The sequence below is a fragment of the Rhynchophorus ferrugineus genome, unplaced genomic scaffold (assembly GCF_030347505.1).
Source record: "Rhynchophorus ferrugineus isolate W39M unplaced genomic scaffold, kcgeb_rfMv2 rfM11, whole genome shotgun sequence".
In the NCBI taxonomy this organism is placed as follows: Eukaryota; Metazoa; Arthropoda; class Insecta; order Coleoptera; family Curculionidae; genus Rhynchophorus; species Rhynchophorus ferrugineus.
In genome coordinates this window covers 21,919,098-21,936,511 of record NW_027472590.1, presented here as the reverse complement: position 1 = coordinate 21,936,511, position 17,414 = coordinate 21,919,098, and the positions used below count along the sequence as shown (strand labels likewise).

At 33.2% G+C, this 17,414-nt stretch overlaps 2 protein-coding genes across 9 annotated transcripts in view; both read left to right on the top strand.

The window, feature by feature from the left end:
• Plc21C (Phospholipase C at 21C) overlaps positions 1 to 17,414 on the top strand; it is a 316,467-nt gene that overhangs the window by 210,169 nt on the left and 88,884 nt on the right. The window lies entirely within an intron of this gene.
• Positions 1 to 17,414, top strand: part of LOC143204589 (uncharacterized) — a 347,147-nt gene that overhangs the window by 276,131 nt on the left and 53,602 nt on the right. The gene's annotated exons all lie outside the window — the stretch shown is intronic.

The window sequence follows — 17,414 nt, the reverse complement described above, 5'->3', positions numbered from 1 at the left end:
AATGACAATGATAGCCAATAACAATGACGGAATAACCATGATAGTTAACAGCAGTCTTAGTAAAGGAAGCCTATATAGTTCACTTTACATTATCGTTCGAACTTTTTTAAACATAAATATTTGGAAACATCGTGATAGAATTGTAAGTAGGCCCCTCAAAATAAATTCACAGTTCTAGTATATTTGCCATATCATTTAGTCTATTGCATTTTTACTGAAAGCCTAAAAAATATACTTTTATATTTTTCATCGCAAATATTTGATACTAAAATAATCTAATAATGCAACTTTTTTGCAAAAAAGATTTTATACAAAAATACTCAGTATATTGATTCTGATGTATCGATAGTTCCGCCATCTCCCATTAATTAAGCCCTTTAAAATCAATTACGTAAGAAGTGGGTTTCCTGCGATGGATATGATGGAAAGACAGTAATGGTTAGCAGTCGAGAGGAACTCAAGCGATATAATTAATTTTCTTGGGTTAAAATGGACGATGGAAACCGTCCTGCACTTAGTCACTTTGCAACGATGACGAAAAGTGCCGTCCGTTAATTTGAACGTTGGTAATTAGGGTTTGTGCAACTTGTAGACGATGGTTTCCTAGTTTCGTTTCTAGCCAAAGGGGCTATAATGAATCTTTACTAATTGCAAATAATTACTAAACTTGATGTAAGAGGAAAGTGCAGTAACGCCAAAGAAAATTAGTTCCTTGGATTTTCCGATATTTTATCATTAGCAAGGGCCGAAATAAAATAATTTGTTAGTAGAGTACTCCGCAAAAGAAAGAAGCGCAATATTAAACAAAAATGATATGCATCAATATCAAGAAAAATGATTCTCATGTTAACTCCTATGTATTGCAACTCTTGGGTAACACTTGAGACACAGACTTAAAAGGATCAAACCTATGTTACCAATCTTGTGCAGTAGTGCAGTGTAATATAATTTTAAAAGAAAAAAATTAACATTATTACTGTCCAACATCGTTTTTGGCTACGGCCATTCATACCGAAATGGTGAATTATCATCCAGTAAGCATCAGCATGACTTTTTTATATCTCTTCCTAGGACTATAGAAAAAATATGTGGCAGTGAGAACTCAAGTAAAGTGTGTAGTGTAGGCTGAAAAACACAGCTCGAAATACATCCATGCCAATTTTTCATTGCGGTGAATTTTCTCAAACCATTTTCTCAAGCAGAGTTATCCAACTACCTCGGTACCCATCTCAATAGTAGGTTAATAGAGACATTGAAAAAATATTAAATAACCAAACAACAGTGAAAGTCAGTCTCAAAATCGAAAAATTGTACTGGTTAGTCGGACGATACTCCTGACTTGATCTAAAATCGGGGAGATTGGTTCAAATATACCAGGTATACCGGAAAGTCATTATTGTTTTTTTCAAAAAAAAAACTACATAATTTTCAAGAACATAGAAAAACTCGTTTATTCAAAGTATCGACAATTTGATTCTATACATGTTGCTCATCTTTCAGGCAATTTGTGTAAGCCATCCCAAAAAAACGGTTTGTCCTTTGAACAGAATAATTCATCGAACCATTTTCTAACTTGTTCGAAATAAGCGAAATGCTGCTCTGCAAGCGCGAGCGTTATTGATGCGAAGACTTGATAGTCGGACGGAGCAAGGCTTGTAAACTATGTTGGGTGGGGTAATATGGCCCATCCAAGTGCTTTCAACGCTTCCGTAACCGGTTTTGCTTTACAACATAGCGTGTTATCGGTAACTATCACTATTAACTGTTTCACCAGGTTTCAACAGTTCGTAATACAAAATGTAACTCTAGTCCCACCAAACACAGAGAATTATCTTGTGACCGAGACGATTTGGTCAATCAGCCTACTTCACGAGGTGAAAACCATGATTCTTTGAGCTTAGTGTTTTCAAAATAAAACCACTTTTCATCACCCGTCGCTATACGATAGAGAAATGATTTCCGATCATAACTTTGGAACAGCATTCAGAAAAATCACAGACGATTTTTCGATTTGCCATTTGTCTGTCTTTTAAACTTTTCAAATTGTACTTAATCTGTCGCTAATGGTTTCTTGGGCCACATTTAACGCTTCTTCCAATAGTTTTTGAGTTTCGCATCTTCAAACTTTTTCGGCCCATCAGGCGTTACCCGCTTCATATTGTTTTTCATATTTTGAGCTATTTTAATCACAGTGTCCATACTAATATTCCCTGCTGCTAGAACATGCTAAAAATATTTTCGACTAAAAGCTTTACCTCAGGGGTGTGCAACTCCAATGGTAAGTAGTGGGGCAAAATTTTGCTTAGTTCAATCATTGGCGGCTCTGACAACGTGAATTTGATTGGTTAGTTTAAAATAATTATGTAGAAACCTCTAAGGAAAATACTTTGCTTTGATTGGTCTGCCAATTCGCCTGATTTCTTTGTGACGTCACATTTATTGGCCAATAGTATTTAAATGAAAATCAAATTTAATTTTTAAAATTAATTTATTAATATAAAATCCTATACAAATATACATAAGTGTAGATAATATAAATATATATAAACAAAAAGCAAAAAAAAGCTATTATGAACTCTATTCTAGGCAAAATTAAAATATCTATAATTCTTGTATAACGCCTTCCCATATTTGTTTAGTGCCATCAATTTTATACGATCTGTTAGAGTTCTAACTTATCTTGATATACTAAAGGTAAACTTTAAATCCTTCCCTGTTGATATTGCGTTAACTTTATTAAACCAAAAATACAATCACACCTCATAATAACTTTTTAAATTTGGTCTTGAAAACATTATGATTTGGACAGTTGAAACACTAAAAATTTATGTGTTTTTTAAAGATATTTAGATTTTAGAGTCTTTAGTCTGTTGAACTACTTAAGATAGAATGTAGACAAATATTGCATGTTGTCTCTTTTTCAGAAGTTTTGTTAAATAGCCTGAAATAAGACTAAAATACAATATTAGACTCTTGTTTTTTTCAGAGCAAAGTCCTCTGGAACTGAAAATATAGACTCAACTGGTACTTTAACAACCTCAAGTGGTACTAGATCTCCCGTTAAAAAAGAATATAAGTTATCTAACATGTTCATCTTCTTCACAATTTTCTCCGGGAGAATGATGTGAAAGAATTGAAATGATGATGTGCCCTTTTAGAGATTTCTCGAACATACTAGGTGAAGGATGCTGTTTCTACCTCCATGACCTCTAATACATCCAACAAAATTCTTTAAGCAATCTTGGTTAAAATTTGTTAAACAAATGTAGTTATTTGTAAATTTAGACAAAATAGATTTCTTTAAGGTAATAAATCCCCTAAAAGTAGCAATTAAATTTTTAATTGATGGCACCGTAACAAATATTTTCTTAACAAGGCAATCAAATCAAATTTAAATATACCATAGCTCTACTATAAAATTATTAAACCCTGATTGATCTAAAACGTTAAAGTATTACAAATATTTTAGGGATATTTAACAATTAAAAGTAGTATTTATTGCTACTAATTATCCAGTTATCTTAATTATTACCTTCTTGTAAGACTTCTTTATGTAGATACATCACACTGACAGCATACGAACAACTTGGTAGATTAATTGAATTTTATTACTACTAACATCTTCATAAGTAGGTTTTCATTTTCTGTAAACAAACAATATATAAACAAACATGTAGTAGATAGATAATTTTATATGTACCTGATAAAAACAGTGTTGGATATGCATTTACCCTAATACCTGTTCGTGAAAGAAGGGTAATTCTAAAACAGAAAATATGCACAACGTAAAACGAAGATTTCTTGATCTAAACAAAAACCAAAACCTTCAAACAACAAACTTTAAAATGGACGCCCATAGAAAATGCTGACTTCACACAATTTGATCGACCAATCACGTTCCACGTTAGTGGCGGCACCAGGAATTTAAACTAGCCAATCACAATTTGCGATCGCAGCGCTACCGTTGATTGAACTAAACAAAACATTTTCCCAAGGTTGCCTATACCGTGAAATTTCGATTTTTTCTATGCCTTACCTCTAATACATTTTACTGACAAATAACTTTTACTGACATTTTACTGACATTACCAATATCTCATTCCTGCTCGAAATAAAAGATTATTGGGTATTTATTAGCTTTGGCATTTTCAATCAGAGTAATGTTAATTTGCGCCTCAAAATTTAAAAAGAATGTTGCAAAGAATATTAACAATTATAAAATAGCTTCATAAAATTTTAATTGCTCATTTGTTGATGAGTTGTTAGTTCCTACGTGGGACATAAGACAAATTATAAAGCAGTAGATAAAGAAAGAAAGCAAATTAAAGATGACCTATTTGCAAGGATGAGATCAAAGAATGACATAAATAAGCAAAGAACGATGCAATTTTAGGTAGAGAAATTGTTCTTTTGACTCAGCGTAATGTATTTATTGTTTTTGCAATATAAATTTTAGATGAGAAATATTGATAATAAATATTACTAATAATATTACTGAAAACATGCAACAATTAAAATGAAACTAAGTCATAAGTTGGATATATGCAACATGTCCCATGACAAATAAAAGAAATTATGAATTATTAAGAGTAAATTTGTAAACATTTTAAAGCCTTAATAAATATTAAGGTTTTTAATATGACATTTTATTCTTTAGGGTCTTAAGTTTTGAACAATCAACAAGTTAAGATAATTTAATAATTGTAAATGCATTCCTTTAATATACATTTCTAAATTGTAAAAAATAAATTATCTAATTATATTCTTATTGTTTTAATATATATGCTAAAGTCAAATATCAATTTCAAAATTGTGTTGACTTGGAGTAGTTCAAGTTGTTTCTCAGAGACCTACCTGTACCACACCTGTGCTCCGTAGAGGCAAACTGGACGGACTAGCATTTTGTACAGAGTCGTTTTCTGGGGGATTGGAAGTTTACTTTTTCTGCAGAGGAGTGGAAGTAGAAGTATGTACACGCCTTTACCTTTGCAAATAGCGTGCTGGATTTGGGCTGACCATTGGAATCTGCGGTCGAACTGAAGACCGAGGTATGAAACTTTCTGGAGTCAGGGGATGTGGACTTTATCAATTTGAAGGCGATAGGCGCCGAGCTCCTTCTTGCGGTGGAACAGATTAGCCCGAGTTTCGCTCGGGTTTATCTGCAGCCCCCAGAATTTGTGAATTTGTTGCATTCGCCTGGTTTAGCTGGTTTCGCTGGGTTTAGCAACGGACTTTAACTGTTGCGGATAGCATAGGAACTATAACCGGTTGTGAAGAAAGTGGTGTCATCTGCATAAAATGCTGTGTGGGAAAGTTTGTGGAGTGGCAAATCAGCCATATATAGGTTGAAGAGGGCTGGGGCTATTGGAGCACCTTACGAGACTCCTGCGCTAATATGTTTACGAGAGGAGACTGCGTCACCGATCCTCACTTGAAAGGACCTACCGTCCAATTATGAATCTATCAGGGAGATTAGGTCATTCGGTAGTCCAAGCTGTTCCCCTTTAAATATTAGCCGTGCTGCCATACTTGATCGAAAACTTTTGAGATATCTAGAAAGTTGGCTCCAGTTTTTCGACCCTTTCTTAATGCCTTGTGGATTGTTGCTGCGACGCGGGCAGCTTGATGAAGGTTTGAATGTTTGACACGCAAACCGAATTGTTCGTTTCAGATTGTGTGGTATGCGCCTGTGAAATTGTTTAAAGCGTATAATATCGCTTTTTCGGAAAGTTTGGAAAGTGAACTAATCAGGCTGATGGGCCTGTAGTCAGATGGATTGGACTTGGCATCCTTTTCTGGAATGGCAGCGACAAGCGCATGTCTCCAATTCTTTGGGAAATGTTTTAACCTCAGGATTGAGTTGATAATGTTATCAAGTTCTGATAGCTGCTTGCTAGTGATGTTTTTCAGATGGTTTGCTGTTATGCTATCTGGGCCTGAAGCTTTTTTAGAAGACAGATGTTTTATGGAGAACTGAAGGTCTTTGGGAGAAACTATGCTCTTGAGAAGATGAACTGACTGCAAGGGTTGAGGTGGGCCGAAAGATGGATTGCATTCCATTTGGTTCTCGAATGAATGAGCAAGGAGCTCGGCTTTTTCCGGATTTGTATCCTTGGAGGAATCGGCCTTCAGAGGGGTGATGGCGTTCGAATTTTTCGCCATTGCGCTTTGGGCAGCGCGCCAAAGGTCATGTGGGGCAGGGGGGTTGTCTAGATTTTGAAGAAATGATTCCCATTTCTTCTCATTTCAGCCTCTAACCCTGTCCCTGACTTCTCTGATTGCGCATTGTGCCACGCGTTTTTCCTCAGGATCCAGAGTGGCGCGAGCTCTTCCCGCTGAACGGTTCTTGTACCTGATTAGTTCTTTTATCTCTCTAGTGAGGTGAAATTGAAAAGATTCAGGGCTGCTTGTTTTAGTAGTTCTGTCTGCAGCTGATTGAATATGTAGAATGAGTTTAGAGACTGCTATTTCTAGATCGTCTGGAGAATTTATACTTGGGATAGGCCCTGTCGGCTAAAGCTCGAGTTGAAACAGACTCCAATCGATAGTTTTCTTGGGTTTAGGAGAAACGAAACTTAGGGGAAAGACGCTGATAGTACGGAGGATTGGCCTGTGATCGGAATCGAGGTCTTGGAGTACTTGTAGGTCGGAATATTGATTCGCATTTTGATAAATGAAGAAATCAATTATTTTTTGTCGATTGGAGAAATAGTGAGTTGGTTCGCTTGGAGCAATTAGTCGAAGTTCCATCTTGGACATAGAGAATGGACAGGATATTAAGTTGGGCGAAGGAAGTACGGAAGCGCTATCGAAGTGGTACACCAAGGGGTGGAGAAAAAGAGAAAGAGACGTCATCGTGGTGAACTTTTATAGTCGGGAACCGCATAGTACCAATACACCAGCGTTGCCAACCTTTGAACTTGATGTAGGTGAATACGGGGTGGCCTAAAGTGTTGTAGCAGTCGCTACAGAGTGTTAGTTCCTGATATAGTTATTTTAATTTGGTTTAATCTGCAGACATTTCTTATTTTAATTTGAAGTATTACTTTAATATTGAATATAAGTAACATATAATTTTTATAGTATTCCCGTTATTTTGTTATAAGAAGAATATGATTAACTTAATAAATTATGATCGAATTTCCATCGCAGCGCGATCAGTAGTCATAAATTGGTAATTCTTTATTACTGTCGTCATGTCCATTAACATTAATATTTTCAACAAAAGAAAAATGAGCTCGTGACAGAGAGTTTTGACATAATGTAAAATACAGTTACGGAAATGTTGCGATAAACCTCCCAGTCCTAGTAAATATAAACCGTATAAAACGAAACAAGCAAAACGACAAATATATCAAACAGTTACGTTCGCCAAACCGAACTTTAAATACAATTCATCGAAAGATTACTTTTTCAAAACCTTACATTCGCACATCAAACACTGAAGTTAGTCGGATGATATATACGGCGACGAGACTGGTGTAGGAAGCGCACAAAAGCGTCGTATTTTAACTTACTGACTAACAAAAGGATTTAGTTTCTATTCTGGCGTCTAGGAAGACGTTCTAATTCAATTTGTAAGATGCTGGATGTTTTGGCGTTCAGAAATTGTAACGTAGACCGAGAGACTTATTAAATTCGAACAAAGACTGAAGAAAATAGACGCGAAATATGAAAGGTACACTGCCGTTAAAAAGTTGGAAAATGTCTTATTTTTAGTCGAAATAAAATAAATATTGAAATAAATCGTATTGGTATTGAAGTTTATTATATCGACAAAATACTAGTTTCTTATCAATAAACTAGATGCTTGTAAAGATTCATAAAAATATTGATTTATAATAATAATACACTATAAAGAAATTATTAAAAATACATTTATTTATTCTCATTTTTACCGGTTTATACTTTTTCAATTTACTAATTACTAGAAGACATGACAGACATTGACCTATTCAAACGCCATTTTCATATTGACTGATGTATAATCATAGAGTAATTGAGAGTCAACTCAATATGAGACTCTGGCGAAAAGTTCTGCTTTGCCCAACATTCAAATGGAGTTTTATCGGCTGTTCAAGTATTTTAATTATTATTTTGACAATTTAAACCTACATTATGGGCACCTGTAAAAACATTTCGCTGTGAAGACATTTTATTGGTTATTTGATAAAGTTTGCCGCGCAGGTGCGGCACGTGATAGCCCTGACATGGCGTTTAATTGACCAGTAAAATGTAAATAAAAAATAAATTTAATTTCTGAAATAAATTTGTTAAATAAAATTCAATGAACGAAATAAATATAATCTGTAAAAATAAATATATAAATATTATATATACGATATTTCATCTTTGCTTAGTTACATCAGTTTAATCTATTTGAGATTTATTAGAGTTCTGTCTTTTTGTTTTGTTATTCTGAAAGCAAACTATTTTATCCAAAAGTATATAGCGCACCTTATTATTATTATTGTTATTATTGTTATTCTATCTAGAAAATCATTATGTAGTGTACAATTAAAAAGTTTTAAATTTACAGTTTTTAAAGATATTTAACAAAAATGTGCTATATTATCGACGTGCAATATCGCGGGATAAAATAAAAGAGGTAACTCAAAGATCTCCTAACAGTAAAATAAAACAGTTTTCTGGCGTATGAGATATTGTCTTGGCTCATTTATTCATATAGGAATATATGGAATTGAAGTTATAAAGTCATCCCCGGTTAGTATGAAATGTAAGTTATTCTAGCCGAAGGATAATAGATCCAAAAAAATTCCAAACTATCTTGGTTAAGTAGCCTTAAGCCAATATATTTATTTGGTTAATTACACAATTTGTTACTTTAATGAAATGAACCCCTCAAGGTAGTTATTAAATTTTTAATTGATGGCACTTTAACAAGTTTGTTCTTATTTGGATAATAATTTTGCACTATTTAAGAGCTGAGTCGCTTTATATGAAAACTCGTCGTGTTAATGAGTGCTTAAATTTTGGTTAATCATCTCTTGATAGATTTGCATTCAGTAGCTATTATTTTGGTTGCAACTATTGATCCAAGAAGAAAAGTATATAGCCGTTTGCATACCCCAACTTACAACAACAAAACATGCTGTAACGATCATAAATGTCTTTGATACATCATCCAATCGGTTTAGAATTTTTAATAATATTAACCATTTTTTAACGATAGCCAAATACTTCTTCGCAAGAAAACGACTCTGAATTTTTTTACTATCTGTGCATCCGGGTACGCAACACTTCCTAGATCGAGAATTCACTTTACTTATTCTACTATCCACTTATATATACTAATGAACTAATAATTTAATCTCTAAACGTTATAAAAAATCTAAACGCACTATTCCCTACGTCAGGCATAGTCAAAATGGCCCCAGATTAAATAAACAATAAACGCATCATAGAAAAGAAGTGAGCCAATCAAATCCCGTCGTAGATCTTAGCAGAGCGATTTAAACAAGTAATAAATTTAAGTGATAAGTTTTCCAAATTTTACTACAAATTTAAATCTCTATTTCTCCATGCGTATAATCAAGTTTAACAACGGTTTTAATTATTGTTCGAACACACGTGCATTGATATCATAGCGACGCATTAATTTTTGACCTGGCAACAACAAAATTTTAATTTCATCCCGGTTTGAATGGTACATATATGTGATTATAATATGATCTCATATCACCGTATACAAGCACAAAAGTCTCGAATATATTCTTGCAAATGTAGCAGAGTATCAGTATATGATGACGGAAGAAAATATGCGGTATCCATGTTGTCGATATCAGTTGTTATGTCTATGTTACTGATGATACTATCAGACAAATGTATGTAACTCTACTTCATAGAGTAATAGAGAGAAAACTCAATAGGGGTCTGTGGAGAAAAGTTTTACTTTGCCCAACATCTAGATGGAGATATCAGCCATTCAAGTAATTTGATTGAACAATTTAAATCTCCATTACCGGCAATTGTAAGAGAAAGATTTTGCTCTTAATAAAATTTGGCATATGACAGCTCTGACGTCACGTGTAATTAAACAATACAATTTAAATAATAAAAAACAATTTAATTTCTGAAATACACACATATATGTATATATATATATATATATATATATATATATATATATATATATATATATATATATATATATATAAATTATATAAATATAATATAAAAATAAACATATATAAAAAATCATAAACAAAGATGTTTAGAACAATTAAAAAAAAATTTCTTTTCCCTTTTTCATATTTGTCTAGTGCAATCATTTTAATAGGATCTATTAGAGATCTGTCTTGTTTTCTTGTACCAAAAGCAAACTTTAAATATTTCTGTGTTAAAATTCTGTTTAGCTGTTTTATCCAAAAGATCACCTGTGTAGTCTACAATTAAAATGTTGTAAATTTACATCTTTTGAAGATATTTGATAAAATATATGTTATATACATTATCGACATGGCAATATCGCGGGATAAAGTGAAATAGATAGCTCAAAGACCTGCTGGCTGTACAAAAAGACAAATTTCTGGGAACATCTGAAATAGAAGGTATAAAGTCAAGTTGCACTTTCTAAACTCCTTGTAATAGATCATCCGTTAACATTGAATTTACTGATGATGAGCGCTTTAAATGATTTTAATTCTCAAACATACTAGCCGAAGGATATATATTCCAGGAGCTCTAAAGATCCAAAAAAAAATCCAACTATCTTGATCAAGTAATCATAAGCCAATATATTTATTCGGATAATTACACAATTTTTTTTTCTTTAATGCTTCAAGGGAGATATTAAACTTTTTTTTGTTCTTACTTGGACAATAAGCACTATATAAGTCCTGAGTTGCTTTGCACCAAAATTCCTAGAGTATTCAATTTCAGTTAATCCTCTCTTAAAATGATTTTTGCATTCAGTAGCTATTATTTCAGTAATTGTTGAACAATCAAACAACTGATCCAAGAATAAAAATATATCGCCGTTTACATAGACTATCTCGGAAGGTGAAGGTTAATTATTTGAGATTTTATATGATTATTAATATGGATAAACTTTCCTGAACTTACAACAAAACATGCTCTAACGATAATAAATATCATAACTAGCATAAAATTAGAAGAAAAATATTGTCTGATATTAAGTCGAATTTACAAATTGCAATAGGCAAGACATCATACATCATACTTAATGACGTCAGTTCACTGCCTCTTTGGATAGTTTATACGTAAAGCCATAGAGAAAAGTATTGCGGTTTTTTGTTAGTAAATCTTTCAACATTTTCCAACTGAATTTAAATTTAAACTAGATTATTGAATTAGTTAAATTGAAAAACTATTATTTAATTATCAAAAAAGGGGATATCGAAATATTTTTACCGAAAATAATATCTTTCTGCAGAATAAGTATCATTTTAGCATTTTAGTATCATATACCACTTTAGAGCCATTTATTAGTAAAAACCAACCCTATATTTAACCAAAATATACAGTTGACTTGTTTCACAAGAACGTCACTAGACTGGACAGACAACCGGCAGATAATAGACTACACAATTAAAAGGCACTTAGTTCCATGCTATCACGATATAATGTATAACTCTATTACTTCCTAAATGCCGAGAAAAAAATATCGAGCTCACTTAGGCAGAGAAATAAATCGTGGGCGGTCATTTTAATATCGGCAAAGATTCTGTTCAAGGGTTTGACATTTATCCATAATGGCCAGGCCTAATGGGAAAAGTGTGTTGTCAGATTTATAGTTTCTGAGAATAAAATTGATGAGTCGATGTAAAAACAATGTTTGGAGATTAAATATGTCACGAGATTTTAAGTAAACAAACAATAATAAAATTAATAAATATTAATTAGACTTCGATAAATATAAATAGATGTTCGTCAGAACATAAAAATCGTTCGTGGAATATAAAAATGGAGAAAAATACGCATTTTTTTTAAAACTATATTTTAATCCACGAATCAACCCATTTTTTGGTAGGCTCATAAGAAGCGAGACGACAGTAAAAGGATCCCAGCGTGCGTGTTGATTGGCCAGAACTGCTCATGCGTATTTGTTCTAAACTATCTTGACATATTTCACCGCCACGTTGTTGTGTACAAGAGTTGTGCTAAGAAAGTAATTTTTAGATTAATTATATTTTTACAAAAGTTTGTTAAGATAATACAATTATTTATTACTTAATAGAGAAAAATTAAAGCATAGAATGTGAAAATAAGTATATAAAGTATTAGGCAAATGTTATGTTTTAGTTAAATTGTAGTCTAAACTATATAAAAGTTATGGGAATCAGGCCACAAAGGCTCTTGTGTTCATGGCATGTTATAAAGAATATTCAAGGCAAAAGGAAAATAAAAACTTGGAAAGAAAATCTGGAACTTAGATCGCAAATGAAAGAAGAAATGAGAAAAATTATTAACGAAAATGACGAAACCACATATAGTTCATTCAAAACAACAGTGAATTCACCTGATCTAGTTAAGTTATAGTTGTCTTATTATATTTACATTAAATTTTTTCCACACTAGTATAGGTAGAGTTCTATGCGGGTTTTTTTATGTAGAGGTATCCCCCGAAGGCCTATTCCACCTAATTAACAATTGTATATCTGAGTAACGTATTTTACTTTCATTAAAGAGAATATTTACCTTTTACGTTTAGTTCGTTCGTGTTTCCTTCCAACATCATTTTGATATTATTATTATATTTCTCGTTAGTTTGTTTTGTTACTACCTGTATACACCTCTCTTGATAAACATATATTTAAACTCTTCATTCATGCATGCATTCTTTTTAATGAATTTGCGATATCTACAAAACATTTAGTACTATTTATCTCCTCATACATTTTAAACAAACGTCCATGTATATTCCAACCAATAAGACACATACTCATAAACCTTTCACACTCTATAATACAATTTCCTACAGTTAAAGTATAGATTATAACTGACCTTTAGTTGTTTCCTCTTTCATCATCGTGTGCTAGTAACTGTCAGCATTGATTCATAAACCAAAATTCATAAAGTTTTAGTCAATCGCTGTCACTCTCAGAAAAACTAATCACAATTCACAATTTACGAAACACAATTCTACCATTTGACAGTTTTTTTTCAATGTGTCTATCTTCCTCGACCTGAATGTCAATTGTAATAATTCTCTGCAATACCCCATATCAACTCAATTGGATTAAATATGTAGTGATAGGGAGGAAGACGTAATACTCTGTGGTCATGACATTCAGCAATCTAATCTACCATGTATTTTTTCTCAAGTTTATTTTTAAAAAAGTAAATTACATAAAATGCCATTAAATGTTTCATTTATATTTACCGAGTAACAATTTGAAATAGTTCGTTCTTTAACATGATTTCTTCAAAACTTATTTTATGTATTTTAAGTTATTCCTGGTGGTTATGGTGCATTGTCCATAACAATTGTTGATGATTTCTCCAAGTTCTTATAAAGCTGATTTTCAAACCAATGCAAAATCAAGTTATAGTTCATTTCTCTATGCTGGTCATCCTTGGACTTAAAGGAAAACACTAATTCTGCACCAGGAATTGAACCATTCCTGTTTCCAGCATGAAGAACTATATGTCTGCCATGAATTATTAATACATTTTATGAGCAAAAAAACCTAATCAATAGTTATTCCAATGTTTACCTGTGTATGAAGGGACGATATTTTCCAGACTAACAATTTTCTCTGAAATAATTTTATTAGAGCATGTTTAAATTTTCTGTTTTTCAGTTTCTGTTTTTATACATTTCGCATATTTGATCTCTGATACAGCTACATAAAGACAGTGCAGCTGCAATGCGCAAAAAATATTTTCAATAAAAACCACGGCGATTTGAAGTTTATTTATGTCTCGAAGAGTTAAAACAACGTTTGCCAGTTTATAACCCGTAATTATAATATTTTGCAGACGTTCGACAAACGGACAACTTTTGCAGGCTCATTCGGTTACATGTTCAAACTTCTCAAACAGCATTCTATCTCTTTTTAAGTAGAATAAAATAAGAAAGAAAATATTATCTGACTGTAAAACAAATTTACAACTTTTGACAGGCACATATTGATGAGGTGCGTCACTACTATTTTGAATAGACTGTATAGGCACCAAAGAAGGCCTGGCCTGGTCGAGACGGCCTCCCTGGCCCCCTTGCATGCTCTGTTCACTTCCTATTTGTCTGCAAGATCGAGGGTGAATCGAGCTAATCTGCATAGACCATTATTGATGAGAATTACACGTTTAATAGAAGCGGGAAGGTTGTTTCTCCACGGTTGGTGAAAGTGTGATGAAAGTTTGACTGTGACAGTTCTGTGAGCAGACTGAATATCACGAGTTAGCTTGAGTACGGCTTCGTCGATCTGTTATGGAGTGTTAATTTTCGGAATTAGATCGGATTCCATGAGAAGAGATTGATAGTTCTTCCAGTCGGTCTTTTCCCTGAATCTTGTGAGTGGGATTTGAGTGGTGGCGCAGTTTCCGTCAGGGACTCGAACTTTGGAAGGGCAATTTACGACTTGAAGAATAAAGAAATCGGGGACTCTTGGTGCGCCTTGAGAGGCAGAACTGGGGTGATGGGTGGGTTCCACTGGTAGAGCAAAACCGTAGAAACAGATAAATCTTGCCGCTTAGGCGGGGCAGGGCGATCACTTGCAGGAAAGCCTGCCTGTCAGTAAACGCCTGTATTGGGAAGTTCAAGTTCAGTTTAGTAGCTGAAGTAGGAGTTTGGATTGGAGCAGGCTGGGTGGCGCTGGCTAGTTTTTGGAATAGCTTCCTGCCACCTTGGTTACTCCATGCAGAATCTTGTAGAGGTTTGGATTCTTTGGATTGGTTTGGGAGTAGGGCGGCAGCTGTAACCGGTGAACTTTGCGGTGTGAATTTCACCTTAGTTGTTGCACTTTGGAGGTGCTTCAGTATCTAGTGACGTGATGCCTGTCTGTCTGTAGTACAAAAATTATTTTTAATGACCAGAACTTTTGTTGGCTAACTTTTTTCCATCGATGCCCCACTTAGATATCCCTTTTAACTAACTGCAGCAAAGAAAAATCGAATCTACTGGAATATGAGACGCTATCGATAATTTTGAACGCAGTATTATTTAGAAATAATATTGATAACATTATTAGTGAAGAATCAGATATAAGCCATGAGCCACCAGAAAGTAAACGCAGCCGTCCAGGCAACAGTAAATTTGATCACTGGAATTAAAAATTGTATCAGAAGCCGTCATTATCTAGGCTATTGTGAAAGATGCAGAGGATGATGCATAGATACAGTATTAATAACCATACAGCATGGACTGACTCCTACATGGTTTTTAAATGCTGAAAAATTGCGAAAATAGATCGATAATGAGATCGCTGAAATAACGATCATCATTTTTTCGACATAGTATTGCCATGTTACCATATAGACTAGAAAAAGAAAATTATTTTATAAACTTTTTCTCTTAATTATGAGGTGTGCCAAAGTAGCCCTTTGGCTATATTGTTCACTCATCTAGTGCGCATCTCTTTTCAGACCGATTTCTAATAAGCCAATTATATAAAACGCAATTAAACATTTAATTTATATTTACGGAATAAAATTGAAATAATTCATTCTTTAATGTGGCATCTTCAAAACTTAATTTTATGTTTTACATGCCATTTCTTACTTATGGCTTTTGTCAATCAATTTGTTGGGATGTTTCCCATCAGTGTGTTATGGTATGACACATTGTCCATAACAAAAACTGATGGTTCCTCTAAACTCTTTAACAGCTGATTATCAAACCAGAGCAAAAACATATTATGGTTCATTTCACCATGGTAGTTGCCCTTGGACCTGGAGAAAAACATTAACTCTGCTACAGGAATATAATTTTACCTATTTTCAGTATGAAAACAAGATATCTGTAATTAATTAGTAACAAATTTTGTAACAAAACCCAATCATATGTTAATCTAACTCTTACCTCTTTCCATGAACTTTTTTTGTCTTTCTACTATTTTTATTAACAAGAGCTATTTTAATTAGCTCTCATTGAAATAATAAACTTAGTTGCTGCACTTTCGAGGTGCTTCTGGGAGTTCGGTACAGGATCTAGTGACGTGATGCCTGTCGGTCTGTAGTACAAAAATGATTTTTAATGAACAGAACTTTTGTTGGCTAACTTTTTTCCATCGATGCCCCACTTAGATATCCCTTTTAACTAACTGCAGCAAAGAAAAATCGAATCTACTGGAATAAGAGACGCTATGGATAATTTTGAATGCAGTATTATTTAGAAATAATATTGATAACATTATTAGTGAAGCATCAGATATAAGTCATGAGCCACCAGAAAGTAAACGCAACCGTCCAGGCAACAGTAAATTTGATCACTGAAATTAAAAACTGTATCAGAAGCCGCCATTATCTAGGCTATTGTGAAAGATTCAGAGGATGATGCATAGATGCAGTATTAATAACCATACAGCATGGACTGACTCCTACATGGTTTTTAAATGCTGAGAAATTGCGAAAATAGATCGATAATGAGATCGCTGAAACAACGATCATTATTTTTTCGACATAGTATCGCCATGTTACCATATAGACTAAAAAAATAAAATTATTTTATAAACTTTTTCTCTTAATTTTGAGGTGAAAAAAAAATTTTAATTGAAGAAATCATACGAATAGTAAATTGCCTATCAGGTCGGGTTTAAATTATCGAATTTCTGACTCATTGATTGTTATATTATTAGACTGTGTAACTAGATCATACGTATAATTTATTCAGTTTACTGACGATGTAATGATATATGCATTCAATTCCCGGTAAACAACGTAATTGTTTTCCGTTCTGGCGCTCCATTAACCATTTTGTAATAGCAAATAAGTACAGATGGTTTGGAAAAATGCTCCATCACTGGATGATATTTATCAACGAGTGGAGCTTTTAAAAGTCCCGAGACCTTGTCAATCCCCTGAAATTAATTCACTGTCGAAGTGTAATGGAACTAAGTTGCTTGTTTTGCTAATTACTTTGTCAGTCAACTAAAAAGGCTCCTTCAGGATCACTCACGTTATTGTTCGATGAACTGCAATTACGAAGATAAATATACATAATCCTTCAGGAGCTATTTTTGTAAGTGATTACAGTGTTATATAGGATATTCAAAAATAAACATATTGTAATGAAAGCCGTAGGAAAAATATTGATATTTATTAATAAATTTACATTTGTCGACTGCTAACGGGTTGTTAAGAAATTACACAACGTTTTGGACCCGAGCATATGAGAACGTTTCTTAATGTTATTTGATGCCCTGAATTCAAATCTCACGTTTTAGCTTTCAAGTTTGCATAACAAAGCAAAAACGTTATAAAAAACTATA